This window comes from Trachypithecus francoisi, unplaced genomic scaffold (assembly GCF_009764315.1).
Source record: "Trachypithecus francoisi isolate TF-2019V2 unplaced genomic scaffold, Tfra_2.0 Lachesis_group17, whole genome shotgun sequence".
Classification (NCBI taxonomy): domain Eukaryota; kingdom Metazoa; phylum Chordata; class Mammalia; order Primates; family Cercopithecidae; genus Trachypithecus; species Trachypithecus francoisi.
Window position 1 is genome coordinate 41,170,640 of NW_022681462.1, and position 15,289 is coordinate 41,185,928.

The 15,289-nt window shown below is 48.6% G+C and overlaps 1 long non-coding RNA gene across 1 annotated transcript in view; it reads left to right on the plus strand.

Moving 5' to 3' along the window:
* The first annotated feature begins 8,246 nt into the window (after positions 1–8,246).
* The window catches only part of LOC117062192, a 42,066-nt gene continuing 35,023 nt past the window's right edge, over positions 8,247–15,289 (plus strand). Inside the window, exon 1 of the long non-coding RNA XR_004428249.1 lies at positions 8,247–8,497. This is a non-coding gene — a long non-coding RNA (uncharacterized LOC117062192). The remainder of the gene's footprint in view (positions 8,498–15,289) is intronic.

Below are 15,289 nucleotides of genomic sequence, written 5' to 3' on the forward strand. Positions count from 1 at the left end.
AGTCCTGCACAGGGGGCCCTGGCAGGCAATGCATAAGAGACTCCAAGTCTACTGTTCTTCCTACCACCCTGTGTTAACTCCCCATTTTAGCCAGAGGAGTGACTTACAGGGATGGGGGTAGGGATGGGACATTCAGGCCAGAGAAGGGAAAGAAAGGGACAAGGGAGAGAGTACTGCGAAGACCCTATTCCATTGTCCCCACTAGAATGCATATTTATTAGACTTGTATTCTGGTTATTTCACAATATATGTGCATTAAAACAACCAGACTAATAGGGGAAATAGTTTAGGGCAAAAGGAGCTCAAGATTTTTAAAAATTATTGTAAAAATAATACATGCTCGCCGGCTGCAGTGGCTCATGCTTGTAATCCTAGCACTTTGGGAGGTCAAGGCGGCTGGATCACCTGAGGTCAGGAGTTTAAGACCAGTCTGGCCGACACGGAGAAACCCCGACTCTACTAAAAATACAAAAAATTAGCCAGACATGGTGGAGCATGCCTGTAATCTCAGCTACTCAGGGAGTCTGAGGCAGGAGAATTGCTTGAACTCGGGAGGCAGACGTTGCAGTGAGCTGAGACCACACCATTGCACTCTAGCCTGGGTAACAAGAGCGAAACTCGGTGTCAAAAAACATAAAAATAAAATTAGCCGGGCATGCCTATAATCCCAACTACTCAGGAAGCTGAGGCATGAAAATCGCTTAACCGGCGAGGTGGAAGTTGCAGTGAGCTGAGATCACGCCATTGCACTCCATCATGGGAGACAAAGTGAGACTCCGTCTGAAAAAAAAATAAATAAATAAAAATAAAAAACATGTAAAAACTATACCATAGAGAAGAATATCAAGTGAAAAGTGCTCCTCCTTAGAATCTCAACTTTCTAACTTTCTAGTCTAACCCCCCCACACACACTTTTAATCATTACTTGTAATATACACACACATATAAGGTATTTTTACTATAATATGTAGTATATACCTTTTTCTTTTTTCTTTTTCTTTTTTTTTTGAGACGGAGTCTCGCTCTGTCGCCCGGGCTGGAGTGCAGTGGCCAGATCTCAGCTCACTGCAAGCTCTGCCTCCCGGGTTTACACCATTCTCCTGCCTCAGCCTCCCGAGTAGCTGGGACCACAGGCGCCCGCCACCTCGCCCGGCCAGTTTTTTGTATTTTTTAGTAGAGACGGGGTTTCACCGTGTTAGCCAGGATGGTCTTGATCTCCCAACCCCGTGATCCGCCCGTCTCGGCCCCCCAAAGTGTTTTTTTTTTTAAATCAAATGAAATCATACCATGGGATTTCACAACTTATTCTTGATACCTTTGCACGTCACTGCATATAGATCTTCCTGCATGCCTTCTTTTATTATCTGCCGTGGAATAGACCATTATAAAGCATGTCCTTATGCAAGTGGACTCTCTGGGTCATGGGCTATGCAAATGTTTTCATTTTATATGATATTGCCAAATGTCCATCCAGCACATAAGAGAAAATGTCAGCTTCAAGGCTGGGGATGTTTTTCAATCCCCTTCTGATTACACGTGGCTGGTGGCATCATGGCCCATCGATATCTCCTTTACCAACATTAACCCCAGCTTTGGCGTCTCTAACTCTCAATAGAATGAAACCTCTGGACGCTGATCCTCCGCAGTGTGGCATTTTCTTTGCCTTCTCTTTCCAACTCTGTAGTGGTCATTGATAAACAAGCCTGTCTGTCCCTTTCAATGGCCCTTTCCATTTAGACCCTGGCCTCTTTCCTTACTCCATCCTCCTCCCAGCCTGCGCTTTCTGGAACAGCCCTACAAGAGCCAGCTGGTGGGTGCCTCCTTCCCCAGGGGTGTGGGGTGTGTGGTTGTTTTTGCGGCAAGGTCATCCTCATGGTCACCTCCTTGCTTGTTGATGTTCCCTGCTGTTGGCGTGGTGGTTGTTATGGGGTCAGCGTGGGTAACCAAACCCTGAAGAGACACAGCTTTGCTGCTAGGAAATTTAAATCTGTAGTTACTCACCATCTTGGCAAAGGCTGGCTCATAGCTGTTGCTGCCAACAGCGCTGATGATGAAACCAACCCTCGCCCTCACCTTCCAGTGGTTACCCACTTTCACTTCCCGTTTGTCTGCTGCTGCCTGGGCCAAGACAGGGGCACTCAGTGCCTCGCTAATGTTTACAGCCCTCTGGATGATTTCTAGCCACCAGCATTGATGGGCCCCATGATAGAGGAAGAAGAGAAGAATCAGTAGCAAATGGGAAAAAGAATAATTGCTGCTGCTCTGGGTCCCAGCCCTGAGCTATGAACATCCCGGCCATTCCCAGAGAGTGCCTGGTCCATCCAGTTGCCTGACTTCCATGCTACCTAACCACAAGAATAAAGACCAAGGCTGGGGGGTAGTGGGGCCAGGCACAAGCTGGCAGGCCTGGCACACAATGGAGGGGTAGGGGATGCAGCCTGTTGTGAAATCCAAGATTAGCCTCTCCATCTACCCCATCCACCTCATCTGCCTCTTTCTGTCTCATTTTCTCCTTTGTCCTCAGCAAATTCAGTACTTCCTGCTCACTGTCTCCTTCCCTTTTGCCTCCAAACATCTGTACTTCCCTGTTGATCGTACCCATCACTTCCACTGCCTGCTCCCTGAGACAGCAGTCTCTACCAGTCCACCTTCCTTCCCCTCTGCCTGCTCTCCTCTACCCTGAAAGGTAGTGCCCCCTTCCGCACCCCTGCTGAAACTCCTATTGCCCCTTAGCTTCAGACGCCCCAGCCTCTTCTCAGCACTCTTTCTGAAACCTCTGCAATTGATCATGCTAATAGAGCACTTCCCTAGGACTGTCTTCTCCCCTGACATCTGTGTACACCCCACCTCTCCAGTTCTGCAGCAGTTTCCTTCTTCCTTATCCCCAGTATCTGTCCCTCCACATTCTTTTCACCAAATTGGGGCTTCACTGAATCCATCCCTGCCCTAAATCACCACATCCACATGCACGTTTCCACCAAGCCTCCATCTCCTGGCCCATAGCTCTCAATGTGAGCATCTCTTCTGTTAAATATAACATTTAAACCAAATGTCTCAGCTTCTCACCTCCCACCCTGAGCAGCCACCCTCTCATGATTCCCCTGCTTCAATAACCAGAGATGCACCTCTCTTACATACTCTGAAGCTTCAAGCCTGGTGTCCTTTGCATCCAACTTCCACACGGTATCAGTCTTTACATCCTCTGAGATTTCTCCCAAATCAGTGCCTCTCCCAAATCAGAGCTCCCCACTCTGCCACCTTTTCCAGATTACTGAGTCTTGGGTGGCCCAGGCCTGTACACTTTCCCCATGTGCCTTCATCATCACTCCCTTATCCAGCAGACACCTCTCGGGGCCCTCTGTGGAATGGGGCCCAGCCATGCAGATTTTCTCCAGTCCACGCCCCCGTGCCCTTCCCCACTGGGGAACCTCCCTCTCCCATGCTCATCCCAGGGTTTACTTCCCCCAGGCCCAGTGTGCACCTCACCTCTAGAGAAGAGAAGACCTCCTCTCTAAATTCAACTCAGAAGTGCGGATGCCTGCCCCATGCATTGGGTCTGCCATTGTCTGCCCTCTTTGCCTATATACTTGTTTTGTTTTCCCAGCAAAATCAGCAGCTCCTGGAGTGCCTTGCATTTCTTCATGCCCTGCTAAGATGGGGGTGGTAAATTCATAAGCTTAGGGCCAGCCCAGAATGCGTATACAAGAGGTAGACAAGAAGGACGGTGTTGGCTGCACAAAACCCATCTATAGATTGAATGGGCCCGTGGGCCGCACCAGTTTGAGAACCTCAGCCAGGTGCCTGGCCCTGTCAGTGAGTCCATGAATCCTTTGTGGTGGATGTCCCAGAGGCAGCAGTCAGTCCCCAGCGTCTGGCAGACTGTTGGGGCGGGTGACCTGATTTCCCTGACCTGGTGTAGAAGGAACAGCCTGCCTCAGCAGGCCCAGAGGTGTCAGCTGCTCACCTTGCGGGCTGTGCTGCACTTGAAGTCAGGTGCTGCCACGTGGCTCTGGCTTCCTGTGAGATCTAACTAGCAGTCACTTTTCTCACTCATATACTAAGGAAAGAGTGGGCCTGCCCTTCCTCCACTCATGACCCACTCAAAGCTTCCCAGACCAAGTTCACTTGGAGTTTGTGGGGGTGATTTTGACTGGGCAGCATCTTTATGCTCTGAAGCATTTGGGAGGTGGGGATAGGGGTGGAGACAGAAGGACAAGAGGAGAAAGGCAGAGAGCAAGATGCAGGGGGAAACAACGTCCTAGAACCGGGGCCCTATTTTCACTCCTGTGGCCTGCCTTCCACCCCTGCCCTCCCACTGCCCCAGGCTAAGTCCACGGGCAGCCCTTGACACCTCTCAGGTGCATCCCAGCCTCCAGTCTCACCCCACGGCACCCAACCTACATAGGCGGCGAGACTCAGCTGCTGAACCATGAGTTTCACAAAGGCTTTCCCCACTGCCACTGCCTGCAAGACGAACTCCAGACCGTTCTGTCTGGCTGCAGCTTTCCATGACAGGGCCCTCCACTGTCTGTCCAGCTTTATTTTCCACTGTTTCACCAGGGGAAAAATGTTCTCTGCCCCGTCCAGCTTGTCACCACCACCTCCTGTGCACTGAGGCAAGTGGCCTCACGTGGCTACCTTAGAAAGTTAACTTCCTCAGGAATGTGAGCTGCTCCCAAGTCTATCCCCTCATTCTACTCCTGGCAGCAAGCCTGAGGAATGGCATAGTTTCCCGAATTCCACAGATGAGGAGAAAGGGGCTTAGAAGAGTTCAGGTGCTTCTCAAGACCACAGCATGACAAGCGGGAGAGCTAGTCTCAACTCAGGCCCTTTTTGCTCCACAGTTTAGGGTCTTCCCATGTAACTTTACTTAAAGGAAAACTGTAAGCTCCTGAGAATGTGGGCTAGGCTGTCATTTTGTTGGCAATGTGTACATGGGTGTCTTGGTTCATTCAGGCTGCTGTAACAGAGGACTATAGACCAGGTGGCCTGTAAGCAACAGAAATTCATTTCTCACAGGGAGGCTGAAAAGTCCAAGATCAAAACGCCAGCAGAATCGATGTATGCTGAGGGCCTGCTTTCTGGTTCATAGACAGCTGGCTTCTCACTGTGTCCCTGAAGGAAGGGGAGAGGAAGCTCTCTGGTGGTCTCTTTTATAAGGGCACTAATCCCATTCATGAGGTCTCCACCCTCATGACTGCATCACCTCCCAAAGGCCGTACCTCCAAAAGTTATCACATTGGGAATTAGATATCAGCATGAATTTGAGGGAGACTTTTGTTTGTTTGTTTTTGTTTTTGTTTTGTTTTGAGATGGAGTCTTGCTCTGTAGCCCAGGCTGGAGTGCAGTGGTGCAGTCTCGGCTCACTGCAAGCTCCGCCTCCCGGGTCCACACCATTCTCCTGCCTCAGCCTCCAGAGTAGCTGGAACTACAGGCACCCGCCACCACGCCCGGCTAATATTTTTGGAGTTTTTTTTTTGGTTCTTTTTTTTTTTTTTTTGAGACAGAGTCTCGCTCTGTCGCCCAGGCTGGAGTGCAGTGGCCGGATCTCAGCTCACTGCAAGCTCTGCCTCCCGGGTTCCTGCCATTCTCCTGCCTCAGCCTCCCGAGTAGCTGGGACTACAGGCGCCCGCCACCTCGCCCGGCTAGATTTTTTTTTCTATTTTTTTAGTAGAGACGAGGTTTCAACGTGTTAGCCAGGATGGTCTCGATCTCCTGACCTGGTGATTCGCCCGTCTCGGCCTCCCAAAGTGCTGGGATTACAGGCTTGAGCCACCGCGCCCGGCCTTTTTTGTAGTTTTAGTAGAGACAGGGTTTCACCGTGTTAGCCAGGATGGTCTCAATCTCCTGACCTCGTGATCTGCCCGTCTCGGCCTCCCAAAGTGCTGGTATTACAGGTGTGAGTCACTGCGCCCGGCCTTGAGACTGCATTTCACTCTTGTTGCCCAATGCAGTGAGCTCACTGCAGCCTCCCGGATTCAAGTGATTCTCCTGCCGCAGCCCCCCGAGTAGTTGGGGTTATAGGTGCGTGCCACCATGCCTGGCTAATTTTTTGTATTTTTAGTAGAGACTGGGTTTCACAATGTTGGCCAGGCTGGTCTTGAACTCCTGACCTCAGGTGATCCGCCTGCCTCAGTCTCCCAAAGTGCTGGGATTGCAGGAGTGAGTTACTGTGCCTGGCCACAAACATTATATCTAGTGACATTTTATCTATTCCTTGTGGGTTACAACTATAATATGTAACAAAACAGAGCTAGGTAAATAATTAAGAGGAGCAGTCATGCATTTTCTTTGGTTTGGTTTTGTTTCTTCTTCTTCTTCTTCTTCTTCTTCTTCTTCTTCTTCTTCTTCTTCTTCTTCTTCTTCCTCCTCCTCCTCCTTCTTCTTCTTCCTCCTCCTCCTCCTTCCTCCTCCTCCTTCCTCCTCTCCTCCTCCTCCTCCTTCTTCTTCTTCCTCCTCCTCCTCCTTCTTCTTCTTCTTCTTCTTTCTCTTCTTCTTCTTCTTCTTCTTCTTTCTTCTTCTTCTTCCTCCTCCTCCTCTTCTTCTTCTTCTTCTTCTCTTCTTCTTCTTCTTCTTCTTTCTTCTTTTCTTCTTTCTTCTTTCTTCTTCTTTTTTAAATTTTTTATTTTGAGACATTCTTGCTCTGTCGCCCAGGCTGGAGTGTAGTGGTGCTATCTCTGCTCACTACAACCTCCTCCTCCCAGGTTCAAGTGATTCTCTTGCCTCGGCCTCCCAAGTAGCTGGGACTGCAGGCATGTGCAACCATGCCTGTCTTATTTTTGTACTTTTTAGTAGGGACGGAGTTTCGCCATGTTGGCCAGGCTAATCTCGAACTCCTGACTTCAAGTGATCTGCCCACCTCAGCCTCCCTAATGTAATCCCAGCATTACAGGCATGAGCCACCATGTCCAGCCTGGGGTTTTTGTTTTGTTTTTTTGTTTTTTGTTTTGTTTTGTTTTTGTTTTTTGTTTTTTTTTTTTGAGATGGAGTCTCACTCTGTCGCCCGGGCTGGAGTACAGTGGCCGGATCTCAGCTCACTGCAAGCTCCGCCTCCCGGGTTCACGCCATTCTCCTGCCTCAGCCTCCCGAGTAGCTGGGACTACAGGCGCCTGCCACCTCGCCCGGCTAGTTTTTTGTATTTTTTAGTAGAGACGGGGTTTCACAGTGTTAGCCACGATGGTCTCGATCTCCTGACCTCGTGATCCGCCCGTCTCGGCCTCCCAAAGTGCTGGGATTACAGGCTTGAGCCACCGCCCGCCCGGCCTGTTTTGTTTTTGAGATGGAGTCTTGCTCTGTTGCCCAGGCTGGAGTGGAGTGGTGGATCTCAGCTCACTGCAACCTCTGCCTCCCAGGTTCAAGCGATTCTTCTGGCTCAGCCACTCGAGTAGCTGGGATTGCAGGCGTACACCACCAAGCCTGGTTAATTTTTGCATTTTTAGTAGAGTCGGGTTTTTACTGTGTAGGTCAGGCTGGTCTTGAATTGCTGCCCTCAAGTAATCCACCCTCCTTGGCCTCCCAAAGTGCTGGGACTCCAGGTGCGACCCACCATGCCAGGCCTGGTCTTTAAATCTTTATGAATGATAAAGGAATTATTCATTCCCTTATGTATAACCTCAGGATGTTAAATGTTTGTCACTGAGATGTTAAATGTTGAACCTGGGAGGCAGAGGCTGCAGCGAGCTGAGATCATGCCACTGCACTCCATCCTGGGTGACAGAGTGAGACACTGTCTCGAACAAACAAACAAAAAATTTATTAAGTGGTGAAGTATCTATACAAAGTTAAGGGATAACCGAGTTCTGTAATTGAATTACATCACTGCTCCCTGCCCTTCTACTCCACCATGGTGTGCCTGGGCCTGCCTCTCCCTGCTGTGGCTCCAGAGCCAGTGGTGACCCCCTGCCCAGGCAACAACAGGGAAGAGATGGGCACTTCTAGACCCCAAGATGCAACAGTTCCTCTCTTCCCATTCACACCCTCTTTTTGGCCAGTATTTCCCTAACCAGGCTCCCTCCAGCAGCTCAGTTGAAGAGCTAGCCATCTAAAAAAGATTAGCATTACAGTACAGTGTGACAAGAGCTATCAGAGAGCTGTGCACAAAATATCGCTGGGGCACCAGGCAGAGTTTGGGGCATCTTCGTAGGGTAGGGACGGGTGTGTTAAAGGAGTGAAGGAAAGATATAAGGCACTGAACAGGAAAGCTGCAAAGAGCAGGCCCCAGGAGCTTGAAGTCCATCACCATTGTCAGTAAGTCCCGCCTTGGCTTTTATTTCTTAATGAGGCCAGACTCTCTCAGTCTGCAGATCAGAGCAAGCGGAAGCCCTCATTTGTTTATGGTTTAATCCTAACCTGATCCTAGCTTGGAAGCAAAGCTTCTCTCACTTTAGCAGTGACAGCTTCTCTGTACACTTTAGGACCATGGCTTTCCACCTACAAGTCCCAACAAGCACTTTTTAAAAAATGGAATTAAAGAAAATATCAGAGTGCATCCAACAGAGTAAGTATTATTTCATGAAACTTTTGATTCAGTGACGTGTGTGTATGAGTCTGGGTGGTAATGTCAGATGTATTTCTTACTGTGGTTTGAGGTTTTAAAAGTTTAAGTGAAACTTTAAAGGAAAACATCTGTTCATCAAATATTAAGTATGATCAGAAACTGTATCTTGTTCTAGGGTAAAGAAAAGAGCAAGACTTAACTCCTTCATTTAGGAAGCTGTGAATCTGGGGGCGAAAAGACAAACCATACCACTAGGACAGGATGTGAAAACCACACACTGACAAAGTGGTGTCAGAGTGCCTGGAGCTGGGAGGAGGAGCCACCACCTTCCGGGGACCCAGTGCCCCTGGAGGAGGTGGTGTGTGGGCTGGTCCTGAAGCGGGCTGCAGGAAGAAGCATGTTCCCGGTGGGGATGGGGGGCGTGGACGGAGAGCTGTGGCCTGGTGTGGGAATCCAGGGCAAGGGGCTGCTGGACAAGGCTTGGGCAGAGGTGCCAGGAGGACACAGGGGCAATGATGACAGGGAGGAAACGATCAAAGCAGACCAGATACGGATTTTATCCTGTGGGAGATGTGGGATGTATGTGTGTGTATACACACACACACACACACACACACACACACACACAGAGTGGCACAATCTCAGCTCACTGCAACCTCTGCCTCCCGGATTCAAGCGATTCTCATCCCTCAGCCTTGCCCACAGGCACCTGCCCCCACACCTGGCTAATTTTTGTACTTTTGGTAGAGACGGGGTTTCACCATGTTGGCCAGTCTGGTCAGACATGTGAGATACTTTTTGTTGTTTCAAAAGGGGATGACAATGGGAAGCAGCAACTTGAGGGTCACATGTTGCATTTGTCCTCGTTTCAAGGATTTTTCTGGTTTATCTGAACATTCGTCCTGATTAAAACTTGGGATACGGTGAAGCAGTGGTCTGATAGGAATTCTCCACGTTTTCATTTTGTTCATGTTTCCTCCTTGCCCTCCAGCTAGACCCAGCGTTGGTATGTGGCCACTTTCCTTTCCCACAAAGCCTTTTTGCTTTCCCGTTTTTTTCTCATTATCCCCACTGAGCACCACCTCCAGCTCCGGAAGGGACCCAGAAGGGGAGAAGTGTTTTCTTCTAACACCTCTCCTCAGCCCTGGGGGCTACAGGCAAGCTGGCTTTCGAAAGAGATGGCAGGGCTGAGAACTTGCTTTTCAGCTCAGCGAACAGGGAGTGGCTTAGGAAGTAGAGATAAAAAAGAAAAGCAAAAATAACCAAAGGAGTAAACGTTTTTTGCAAAAACATTTTTTGGTCGTAGATCCAGAATGTAGCCTCTGCCTTCTCCTAGGTAATTGGAGAAGTAATTACTTGCAGCCCAGTAATTGAAAGGGGCAGCAAATATCCAATATCTAAATGTAGCTGTCTAAGGGCTAAAGTTAGGAACTGAAATGTACCAACCTCACCCCAGCCTCATTGTGGACATCTTCTTTCCATGACGTTCACCTTGACTTGGAACTCTTATGTAAGAGTCATCCAGCAGCGTGATGGACGTCCTATTGTGTTGTTCATACCTATGCAGAAGCCTTTGCTCTTAACACACCAAGCCCCTTTCAGCCCTTTGCTCCAAGTGTCTTCTGCTCTCTGGAATTCTCCAGCTCCTTTTCTATACCTACCTAAAATCCCATATCGTCCAGGAAAGCAGACCACACAGAGTGCCCAGAATTTTGAAAATCTTTTTGGTCTTTAAATCTTTTTGTTTTGTTTTGTTTTTGAGACAGTCTCGCAGTGTCACCCCGGCTGGAGTGCAGTGGCGCGATCTCGGCTCGCTGCAACTTCTGCCACCCGGGTTCAAGAGATTCTCCTGCCTCAGCCTCCCGAGTAGCTGGGATTACAGGCTCCTGCCATCATGCCCAGCTCATTTTTTGTATTTTTAGTAGAAACAGGGTTTCACCATGTTGGCCAGGCTGGTCTCGAACTCCTGACCTCGTGATCCACCCACCTCAGCCTCCCAAAGTGCTGGAATTACAGGTGTGAGCCACCATGCCAGCCTGGCCTTTAAATCTGTATGAATGATAAAGGAATTATTCATTCCAGTATGTATAACCTCAGGATGTTAAAAGTTTGTCACTGAGATGTTAAGTATTGTAGATTCTTGGAACTCAGAGACACTAAATCATCCTTCTATGCCTGGCTCAGAGCTGAAGATGTAATAGGATTTTGGAATTGAGATCTAATAAAAAATGTGGTGCAAAACATGAGTTCAAGTCCCTGGGAGCTTGGGAGCTTCCTTTGCGTCCTTCCTGAAGGGAAATTCCTCTTTTGTAAAACTAGAATAGTCATCGTACCTACCATTTAGGGATATTGCAAGGGTTAATGAAACTAGAAAATGTTTAGCATGTTACTGGGATTAATTATTTTTACTACAAAGTGGTAAGATAGAAGTCAAAGGGTACATTTTATTTGCTTGTTTCTGTTTGTATTCAGCTTTAGGGTTTTCCCTGTCCTTGTGAGTTTTATTTGTATTTATTTTTGAGTTGTGAAATATTAAAATGATTTTAAAAGTCAGGTCAGAACAAAAAGAGGACCAGGTGTGGTAACTCACACCTATAATCCCAGCACTTTGGGAGGTGGAGGCAGGGGGATAGCTCGAGCCCAGGAGTTCAAGACCAGCTGGGCAACATAAGGAACCCCCATCTCTGCTAAAAATAAAAGAAAATAAACAAAAAGAGATATTCCTAGAAGTCTCATTCCCCCTCATTCCCTTTATTTCCATCCTATTCCTACCATTCATCTCTGTTTTTTTCTTTTTCTGTTTCTTTTTCCTTGAACAAATAGGTAAGTGTTCTGTTTCCTCCTCTCAAAGGTATACTTGAGACAATGTCCTTTCAAGACCAGTTTTTCAGGACTCTGGCCATCTTTTGCACATGTTGGTTGGGAGGTTGGGAGGTGCTAGGCAGGCAGGAGCTCTGTGACAGTGGCCTTAGTTGTGTCCTCATCCTCCCCTCATTCTTCACGTGACTAGCTGTATCATAAATACTTACCCCAGGTCCCAAAGGTGTCTCTATGATTGGTAATGGGGCCACAACCCAGTTCCTGCTACCCAGGAGACTGAGGTTCAGGTTTCCTGCCCTAATGAAGCATCTCCACCAAGCTCAGCATGGCCTGCTGATTCTCCTGGAGATGGAGGCAATGCAGGCACAAGCTTGGATTTCTGAAGAACCACTCTTGGTACCTGCAGAGCCACAGCAAGTACCGGCCACACTCCTGCGACCTTCACGCCTTATGAGAAAACAGCACTTTATGCTTCTAATCTGTATCTTTTTTTTTTTTTAATGAGATCTGAAGAATCAAGGCCAGAAGACCCCTGGGTGTTTCTCTGTAGGAATTCATTTTAAGGAGAGAAAAACCTGAGTAAATTAAAGTTCGCAGCCCTGGGGCGGTGGCCCAAGGCAGTGGAGCCCCACCACTGGAGGTATTCATTGGAAAAAGCAGTGGGAGTGGAGAATTCTGTCTCCGAGTAAGCTGTCCACAAGTCTGCTTGGAGGCTGTGACTCATTCTGAGGAAAAGGAGTGCCCTGTATTCTGGAGGAGGCTGCTTTCTCCAAACAGGAGATCTGTGGCCAAGGAAGGAAATGAAGCAATCCAAGACTGATCAGCAACCATGGGGCAGGCGAAGCTAGACATCCCCGCCACCCCCAACTCTTTCTGTTTAATATTTGCCCTGTGCCCTCAAGGAACAAACAGCACTGAAGAACTGGATTCTGGTGAGAAGGGAATCAGGCCCTATCTTGGGCCCTCTCTGGACCTTCATTTGCCCATCTCGAAGGTGTAGGGGTGGACTGGACAGGGAGGAAACTGGCAGCCAACTCATGTCCCAACTCAGCCTATAGCTGCATTTTATCTTACTCACAGTTGGAAAAACAATTAAATTTAGATGCCTTTGCACAAGGCTCTTTTCCCCAGTTCGACCTAGCCACTACCATTTCCTGCCATCTTATCCTAAGTCAGCTTCACAAATTCAGGCTCCCTGCCTGCCCTTTGAAATTATTTGAAATGGCAACTCCAGCACTAGCAGTAACCAAGTCCCTTCCAGCTCTGGGGTCCAGGATTCTATGCGTCAGAGAAACAGTGAGCAGAAGCAGGGTGAGCAGGCTGCAATGGGATGAGAAGGAGATGATCCTTAGTCTCGGGATGCTACAGAGGGTGAGTGTGGCAGCATGCCAGGGCTGAGCATCTGCCAGGCAGCACCATCACGGCTTAGGGAGAACTCAAAACAGCCTTTTTTTACAGCCTCCTGGTGCATCCTGTTTCTCTGGTGCTGCTGCCACCAGCAAGTGGGCACCATGCCCACCCTGCAGTGGGCAGTGAGGGGGCTAGGTACCGATCTGTCCCGTCTCCTAAGCAGGTGCTGGGAAGATGGCGCCTGAGCTCAGGCTGCCCACTGCTGGGTGAGCATAGAAGCTGCTGTGGGGTCTGAGACCACAGAAAATCCCGCGGGGGAAGGAGGCACTGTCTCTCAGGTTCTCCACATTGGTGAGGTGGGAATGGCTTGGTTGTGTGGGCTGCTGCATCCCTGCCACCTTCCAAAGAAGACTTAGTCTCTAGGAAGATGGCCTCGGGTCATGTAAGTCTGCGTTTTATCAAAATCTCTTTTTTTTTTTTTTTTTTTGAGGCGGAATCTTGCTCTGTCACCCAGGCTGGAGTGCAGTGGTGCAATCTCAGCTCACTGCAACCTCTGCCTCCTGGGTTCAAGTGATTCTCCTGCCTCAGCCTCCAAAGTATCTGGGACTACAGGCACCAACCACCATGCCCAGCTAATTTTTGTATTTTTCATAGAGATAGGGTTTTACCATGTTGGCCAAGCTGGTCTTGAATTCCTGACCTCAGGTGATCTGCCAACATCAGCCTCCCAAAGTGCTGGGATTATAGGCATGAGCCACCACGCCTGGCCCCAAAATCCCTTTTCTGACATAGGACCCGGCACAACGATGTGCTCAGTAAATATATATTGAATAAATAATTAGGCCAGTGGTTATCTATGGTAGAAACTGCTCCTGTCTTGTTTGGAAGGGCAACTTTATTGTTTTTCTTCCTCAACTTCCTCTAACAGGCGCTAACCCCTGATGTCTACTCGGGGTCCTGCCTGGCTCTCCCAATTCCAAGGTGGTGCTCTGGCCTGGGCATCTTCCTCCAGGCTCCCCGGGGCATGGCTCCTCCTAGTTTCTCAGCCCCAACCCAGGTTCCTGCTGAGATGAGCACAAATCCCCCTTTTCTGTCATCATTTCCTTCTGCCTTCCCTTTGAACACCTGGATTCTCGTTCCACCTTGAGCTCTCTGGACTTGGAGATACTCTCTCCTTCCTGAGGCAGCCACAGGGGTGTTTCTAACCCACTTCAGGATTAGCTGTTGTTACTTGACACATGGACAAGTGTCCATGGGGTGGGGTGGGCAGCAGGAAGGGCTGGGAACTTCTGGTTTCTAGGAGGGAACTCTGGGGCCCCCTAGGGTTGTCCTGGGATAGGGCCAAGCCCAGTTTGGGACTGGGGTAGGGCCGCGTGGGACTGAGCTGAATACCCTGTCAAAGATGAACTTTTCTTCAAGCATATTTCAGGTGTTCTTACTTAGCTGTACCCAATGATCTCACCAGATTTAGGAGGACATGGGGCTCCTTCAGGTTTTTACTATTATATGTATTTCTCTTCCAATTTATATTTCCTAATCAACAATAGAGATCTGTTTTTGATTAGTTAGATAAGATACATAGGAAAAATTTGGCCGGGCACTGTGGCTCACACCTGTAATCCCAGCACTTTGGGAGGCCGAGGTGGGTGGATCACGATGTCAAGAGTTCAAGATCAGCCTGGCCAACATGGTGAAACCCCCATCCCTACTAAAAATACAAAAAGGAGCCGGGCATGGTGACGCACGCCTGTAATCCCAGCTTTTTGGGAGGCTGAGACTGGAGAATTGCTTGAACCCAGGAGGCAGATGTTGCAGTGAGCTGAGATTGAGCCACCGCACTGTCCAGCGTGGGCAACAGAGCAAGACTCCATCTCAAAAAAAAAAAAAAAAGAAAAATTCAAAAGGCTATAGAATCAGTAAAAAGTTATAGTTTCCCCCACCCACTCCCCCATTTCCCTTGCTCAGAGACAGTCTGCCACCATTTTCTCGTGGATCCTTCTAGAAACAATATTATGAACATAGTTATATGTACATAGGCATGAACACCTGCTATGATTCAGGCACTGTTCTTCTATAAAACATATATAAATCTTTGTTCTAGAGAACTTACATTCTAATAGGAGGCAGGGAGTCAGAGAATAAATGAGGTAAATCAAACGTATGACATGTTAGATGTTAATATGTGCAATGGAAAAAAACCTTACACAGAGTAGGTGAGTTGGGGTGTGATCCCGAGTGCCTTTCCCCTGGGCCGCCTGAGAAACCTGGGGCTGCACAGCTGGTGCAGCTCTCAATTCTGGTTTCTCACACACAGGAACCCCACCCTGCCCTGGTGAGTCACCCCTTTACTTGGCTTCCTGATGTTAAAGGGCAGGCCTCCCTCACTGCCTCAAGGCTGTTCTTCATCTTCAGCGTATATCCTGGGTCAATGTTGATGAGTACTTTGCTGGCTTTAATTAAGTGGTCTATGGGCTAGGAGAATAAGGATCAACATCATCTGGGGACTTGTCAGAAATGCAGATTCTCAGGCCCCACCCCAATACTACTGGATCAGAAACTCTAGGTTGGGGTTCAGCAGTCTGCATGGTTTTTGTTTTAGTTGTTGTTATTGTTTTAGAGACA